The following is a 6,473-nucleotide window of genomic DNA, read 5'->3' as shown; positions in this document are numbered from 1 at the left end:
TCATACCTTCTACCAAAGGAAACAGACAGCAATGATATTATCATGCACAATGACATGGCTCTTTGTATGAAATCATATAAATTTCTTACCTTTGCAGTCCTCTCATACCATTTACTTAATGTTAATATGTCATTACTCATGACCCTGCATCATATTATGATTCTTGCTTCTAAACACTCTCAACAGTTATCACAGAGCTTCACTGATATTGACCACAATTGCAAGTCTTATGCAGGGTATGCAGGAAAATGTAAGGGATAATTGTTTATTTTTTTTATTTTTTGGTCATGTTAAGTTTGTTATGTGGAATTTGATAATATAGGCATAGAATGACCCTTTTCTCCCATTTATTCTCTTGAGGTTATAGACCATAATCACTGCATTCCTAGAATATGACCAGTTTCACTGATGGTGGCATTCCTGCCTTTCCCACACTGCCAGCAGGGTGGATAGGAGATGTCTGGGCTGGAAAGTGGAGTAAGAATAGCCCCATTTACACAAGGAATGCCCAGCCCTTGGCCTACATAGCTAAAGACTAACCCAGCTCTGAGAGCTTGGACTCACCACATCAATTGAAGGGAACAAAGGACATTATTGGGAAGAGCATGTTGGCTTGTGGAACAAGTTCTGAGAGGAGACTGGCAGAAGACAGCCTACCATGTAGCACAGAGACTTGGGGGGTACTTGTGGTGACTTTCCTGGATGCCAGCAGAGCCTATGGAGTGATGCCAATAGTGGGGGGCACACAGGGTATGCCAACCACCTGCCACCCTAGGGTGGCAGAGATGCAGAGAGCTGGGATCGGGAGCCAATGCAAGGGCTGACACACAGAGCTCAAGCCCAAGGTCAAGGTATACCATTTAGTGGCTATTTTAGTCATCCTTTTTGCTGCTGTGACTAAAAGACTGACAAGAACAACTTTAGAGAAGGAAAAGTTTATTGGGGAGCTCACTTTTAGAGGGCTCAGTCCACAGACAGCTGACTCCATTCCTCCCGGCTTGAGATAAGGCAGCAAATCATGGTACAAGAGTGTGGTGGAGGGAAGCAGCTCACAGGATGATCAGAGTGCAGAGAGATCCTAGGTTCAGCTCACCAAATATATACCTGAAAGGCACGCCTCATGGACCCACGTCTTCAGCCACACCCTACCAGTGATACCTTAGTTATCACTCAGTTAATCCCCATCAGGATTGGATTAAGGCTGTCAATAACCCAATCATTTCACCTCTGAATGTTTTTGCATTGTCTCACATGGGAGTTTTTGGAGGACACCAAATATCTAAACCATGACATTAGCCTGATAATGTATGATCTATGAACAAAATACCACTCCAGACCACAGGACCAGAGTGGTTCTGTGGGGTTACAGAACCCCATAATCACCCCATGGAAGTGAATCCTATGCTGGCCTAGGCTGATTCCAAGCTCTGTAGGTTACTTAGGAAATGTCAAGGAAGATAATCCAAAGTGCAGGGCTCCCTGAAGCACCTGGTCAGGGGCAGTGGCCAACACTACTTAGGTCTGAGGGTGGTATTGTGCTGAGGCACAGCAAGAATGGGTGTCTAGGCCTGAGGTTGTGGCTTAATGCTAGAGCACTTGCCTAGCACGTACAAGGCACTGAGTTCGATCCTTAGCACCACATAAAAATAAATAAATAAAATAAAGGTATTGTGTCCATCTATAACTAAAAAAATATTAAAAATAAAAAAGAATGGGTGTCTAAAAGAAATCTGGACATGGATGTTAGAACTCAGAAGTCTGTGCTGGATGGAGATTCAGAATCATAAACATACAGAGACCATCAAAGCAGAGGATTGGACGTGATCATCTAGAGAGAAAGACCAGAAGAACTAAGAAATCAGAGCTGCTCGAAGGACGGGGGAGGAAAACAGCCTGAAAATAGACTCGGGGGCATCATAGAGGTAAATTATTGAAGATTTCAAGAACAAAGGTGTGGCCACAACTTCCTTCTTGCTGAGAAGTCTAGTAGGAGGAAGATTCCAACTGCTACTGGCTTCATTGACATGCAGGTGGTGGGGGCAACCTTTGCAATCCCAGTTTTAGATGAGTGCTGGGAATAGAAGCCCATGAGAGTGAGGAAGGAACGGGCAAGCGGAGACAATGCAGACACCCTGCTGTATAAGTCTGGACATAAAGGGACATAGAAGTAGTAAGTGGAAAGGATGAGGAGTTGAAGCAGGGTTGATTTTACTGACTCACTCACTGGCTGAAAGCTGATCCCCAGGGGCTGAGGTGGTGAGTTGGGAGTTCCTTTGTCAACATGTCCTGGACTGAAGTTCTGGGAGGTACCAGAGGTCACTGGCAGCATCAGCTACAAACCGATGCAGTGACTGGAATCTTGTGCACCCTGAATAAGTGCTAATTACGCCTACATCAGATAGGACTGGTTCAGCAGCATGTGACAGAGAACCTCAAATAACAATGGCTTATACAAGAGAGAAATGAATTTCAGGAAATCTGAGGTGATTAGCCTCCATCTGGTGTGGCACCTCCAAGATCATTAGGGAGGCAAGATGTTTCTAGGTTGTTATTCTTCCATCCTCAGAAAAATGGCTCATACCTCCTGTTTGTCAACTGTATGAGCACAGAACACAGGAGGAGGGCACATCCTGCCTTCAACAGCCGTCCCTGAAATGTAAATAAATGATTTGTATTTGTATTTGTATTCTGTGGGCCAGAACCCAAATCACAGCAATACCTAGTGTCATGGAAGACTGGAAATTGGGGGTCTTTTCTTGGGGGTGGAGGTACCTGGAATTGAATTCAGGGACACTCAACCACTGAGCCATATCCCCAGACCTTTTTTGTATTTTATTTAGAGACAGGGTCTCACTGAGTTGCTTAGGGCCTTGCTGTTGCTGAGGCTGGCTTTGAACTCATGATCCTCTGGCCTCAGCTTCCCAAGCTGCTGGGATTACAGACGTGCGCCACAGCACCCAGTTAGGTTCTTTTTAAAAAATAGGTGTCTTGTTAAATATTCAGGATTTATTAAATGGAAAAAAAAAAGTGAAGCAGACAAGGTTGATGCACAACTGTAATCCCAGCTACTCAAGAGGTTGAGGCAGGAGGATTGAAAGTTCAAGGGTAGTCTGGGCAACTTTGTAAGACCCTGTCTCAAAATAAAGAGTGTTTGGGGGATGTAGCTCAGTGATAGAGTACTCACCTACCATGTAGGAGACCCTGGGTTTAAAAAAAAAAAAAAAGAGGAATGTTCATATATAAATACATGACCAGTATAACTCCACATCATGTACAACCACAAGAATGGGAAGTTGTACTCCAATGTATGTATAATATGTCAAAATACATTTTACTGGGCTGGGGCTATAGCTCAGTGGCAGAGCACTTGCCTAGCATGTGTGAGGCACTGGGTTTGATCCTTAGCACCACATAAAATTAAAAAAAAAAAAAGTTATGCTGTCCATTTACAACTACAAAAAAATTTTTTTTTCAAATACATCCTACTGTCATGTGAAACTAAAAAGAACAAATAAAAATTACATATCTGAGGATGTAGCTCATCAATGGATTAAATTAAATTAATTTAATTTCTTTAATTAAATTAAAGAAATAATGTGGGGGTGGGGAGCAGGCCCAGAAGCTTCTCCCCAAGGCAATACTGCTGTGGTTTTCATTAGTATTAGCCCAGTATAAAACATGGGCCGAAGGTTGAATGATTGGGCCAGAAGTAACCCTGGACACCAGGCAGCCCAACCACATCTGAAGTGTCCCATCAGGAAACTTTGCCCAATGGGCCTTTCCACTGGCAGATGGTGGCAGATTGCTTCCAAGTAGCATAACTGCTCAGTGCATATGAAGAGGAGCATTTACTTTTGCACAGTCTTTGTCCCTGTAAAGTTTCATTCTTCCCCAACCTGGAAGTAGGGGCCCACGCCTACTGGAAGCTTTATAGATGACTTCCTCTACTAACTTTTTTTTTTAGCCTAGAACTCCTCACCTCAAGCAATCCTACCTCAACTTCCCAAGTAGCTGGGAGTATAAGAATGTGCCACCACGTCCAGTCCTCTACCACCTCTTGCTCCTATCCCCAGGTAAAGCCTTCATGGTCTGCCCACTCCCACTTAACCCTCCATCCTCACCTCCCCAAATTGTCCTGTGCTTTAGCCCCTCCAGTTCTGCATGCTGGATGAGCCTGGTTCTGGTCTATCCCACTCTGCTGTAATTTAGGGATACACATGATTGAATTAACTGTGCTAATAACTTCCAACACATGATCTCTTTTACAGTTTGGGGGGAATCTTAAATATCCCCCAAAAGTCCATATGCTAAAGGCTTGGTTGCCAGCCTCTGGATGTGGGACCTAGTGGAAGCAACTTAGGTCACTGGGGGTATGCCTTTGAAGGGGATATTGGGACCCAGCCATTCTCTCTTCTTCATTTACTGGTCACCATGAGGTGAACAGACCTCCTCCTCCAGTGCTCCCACCATGATGTACTGTGCTGCCACAGGCCCAAAGCAACAGGGCCAAGCAACTTTATGGACTGAAACCTCTGAAATTGTGAGCCGCAATAAACTTTTCCTTTTTTAAGTTGTTTCTCTTAGGTATTTGTCACAGTGATGGGGAGCTAACTGACAATCCATTTCTATCATTGCCTGTCTTCTGACTGTACTCCTCATGGAGCAGGAACTTTGAGAAAGGGAGGCCTCATGTCTCTCCTGATCACTGCTGTATTCCCAGCATCCAGCACAGTGTGGTGCTTTCACAGAGCCCTGCTCCAGCCAGCTGGCATGAGATAAGTGGTTCTTACATTGAATTTGCATCTTGCATAAAAATGAAGCAAGATGTTATTAAGCATAGTCACCCCCGCCCCCATTTCATGACTAATTTTTCCTGAGCAGCAATGACCACAGAAAGGAAAAGGTTCATTAGACTCCCTCTGAAGGAATATCTTTCCTGGATCTTTGAGATTTTGGAGTGATAATGAACCTTACACAAAGCCATCTTCTGAGAGCCCTGTCCACACAGATGGAGGGTGTGGTGGTGCTGAGTAATGTCTCCCTGAAAACTGGGATTGGGGACCGTAGAGGAAGATCTTTGTGTCTAAAGGCAGGGATCTGGGAGAAGGGGTTTATTATGGTTTGGATCTGAATGTCCTCCCAAAGCGCATGTGTTGAAAGCACTGTCCCCAAAGCACCAAGGTTCAGAAGTGGGGCTTTTAGGCAATGATTGGATCATGAGAGTTCTGACCTCATCAGTGGATTAATCTACGTGAATTAACCCCTTGATAGCTGAATGGACTACTAGGAGGTGGGAAATAATTGGAAGAAGGAGGTCATTGGGGGCATGCTCTGGAATAGTTTATCTTCTCCCTGGTCCCTTCCTCTCCTTCTCCTCCACCCTCTGCTTCCTGGCTGCCTTGAGCGGAGCAACTTTCTCTACCACACCCTTCACCCATTATGTTCTATCCCACTTCAGGCCCAGAGCAGGGCAGCTGGCTGACCATGAACTGAGACCTCTGAAACTATGAGCCAAAATAGACTTTTCCTCTTCCAAGTTGTTCTCGTCAGCAATGCAAAGCTGACTAATAAGGGAGTGTGTGCATAGACCCTCTTTTTTTTTTTTTTTTTTTTTGTGGTGCTGGGGATTGAACCCAAAGTCTTGTGCATGGGGGGCAAGGACTCTACCAAGCAAACTATATCTCCAGCCACACACCTTTTTCTTTCTTTCTTTCTTTTTTCTTTTTTTATTCAAAATCTTCCATTTTCTATCAAAGAAATGACAATTTTTTTTTCCTAATTCGATCCCTGGCCCATTTAAATGACCAGATATTTCCAAGTCTAGATTTAAATTTTTCCATCATGAGAGACTCTCCAGGACCTTCAAATGACCAGTCCTGTTGAAGCACAGAATTTGTGATATCTGCACATGGTTAGAAATAACATTCCTGCCACAATTTGAAATGAAACACAGATGACACCTGGCCTTTGAAAGTGCCTTCAAACCTGATGTCACACAAACTTTCTCAGCCCAACTTGCTTCTGCCTCCTATTCCAGTCGGCACCTTTAGCTGCATATGAGTAATCTGGGAGAACCTGGGGAGGAAGGGCGAGATGGCAAAAGCCTGAAGCCATCTGTTTGGAGTTAATGTTAGGAGCTCTCTTATCTTTCCGAGAACTGGGAAATAAGTAATACATGGACTAAGAAATCTCTATTGGTCTTTTTTGGTAAGAAAATAAAAAGTGGAATTTTCCAATGTCCCCTCTCTGACCTTTGTGTCCTCAAGAACATCTCAATTGATATCACTGGTCTGGAGGAAGATTTACTCCTTGGTTTCAGGGAAACCTTTCAAAAATATTTCTTAGGGCTGGGGATGTAGTTCAGTGGTAGAGTGCTTGCCTAGCTTGAGCAAGACCCTGGTTTCAACCCCCAGCAACACACACACACACACACACACACACACACACATCATACCTAGTGTTATAACTATGCT

This window comes from Marmota flaviventris, chromosome 6 (assembly GCF_047511675.1).
Source record: "Marmota flaviventris isolate mMarFla1 chromosome 6, mMarFla1.hap1, whole genome shotgun sequence".
Classification (NCBI taxonomy): Eukaryota; Metazoa; Chordata; class Mammalia; order Rodentia; family Sciuridae; genus Marmota; species Marmota flaviventris.
Note: the sequence above shows the minus strand (reverse complement) of the source record.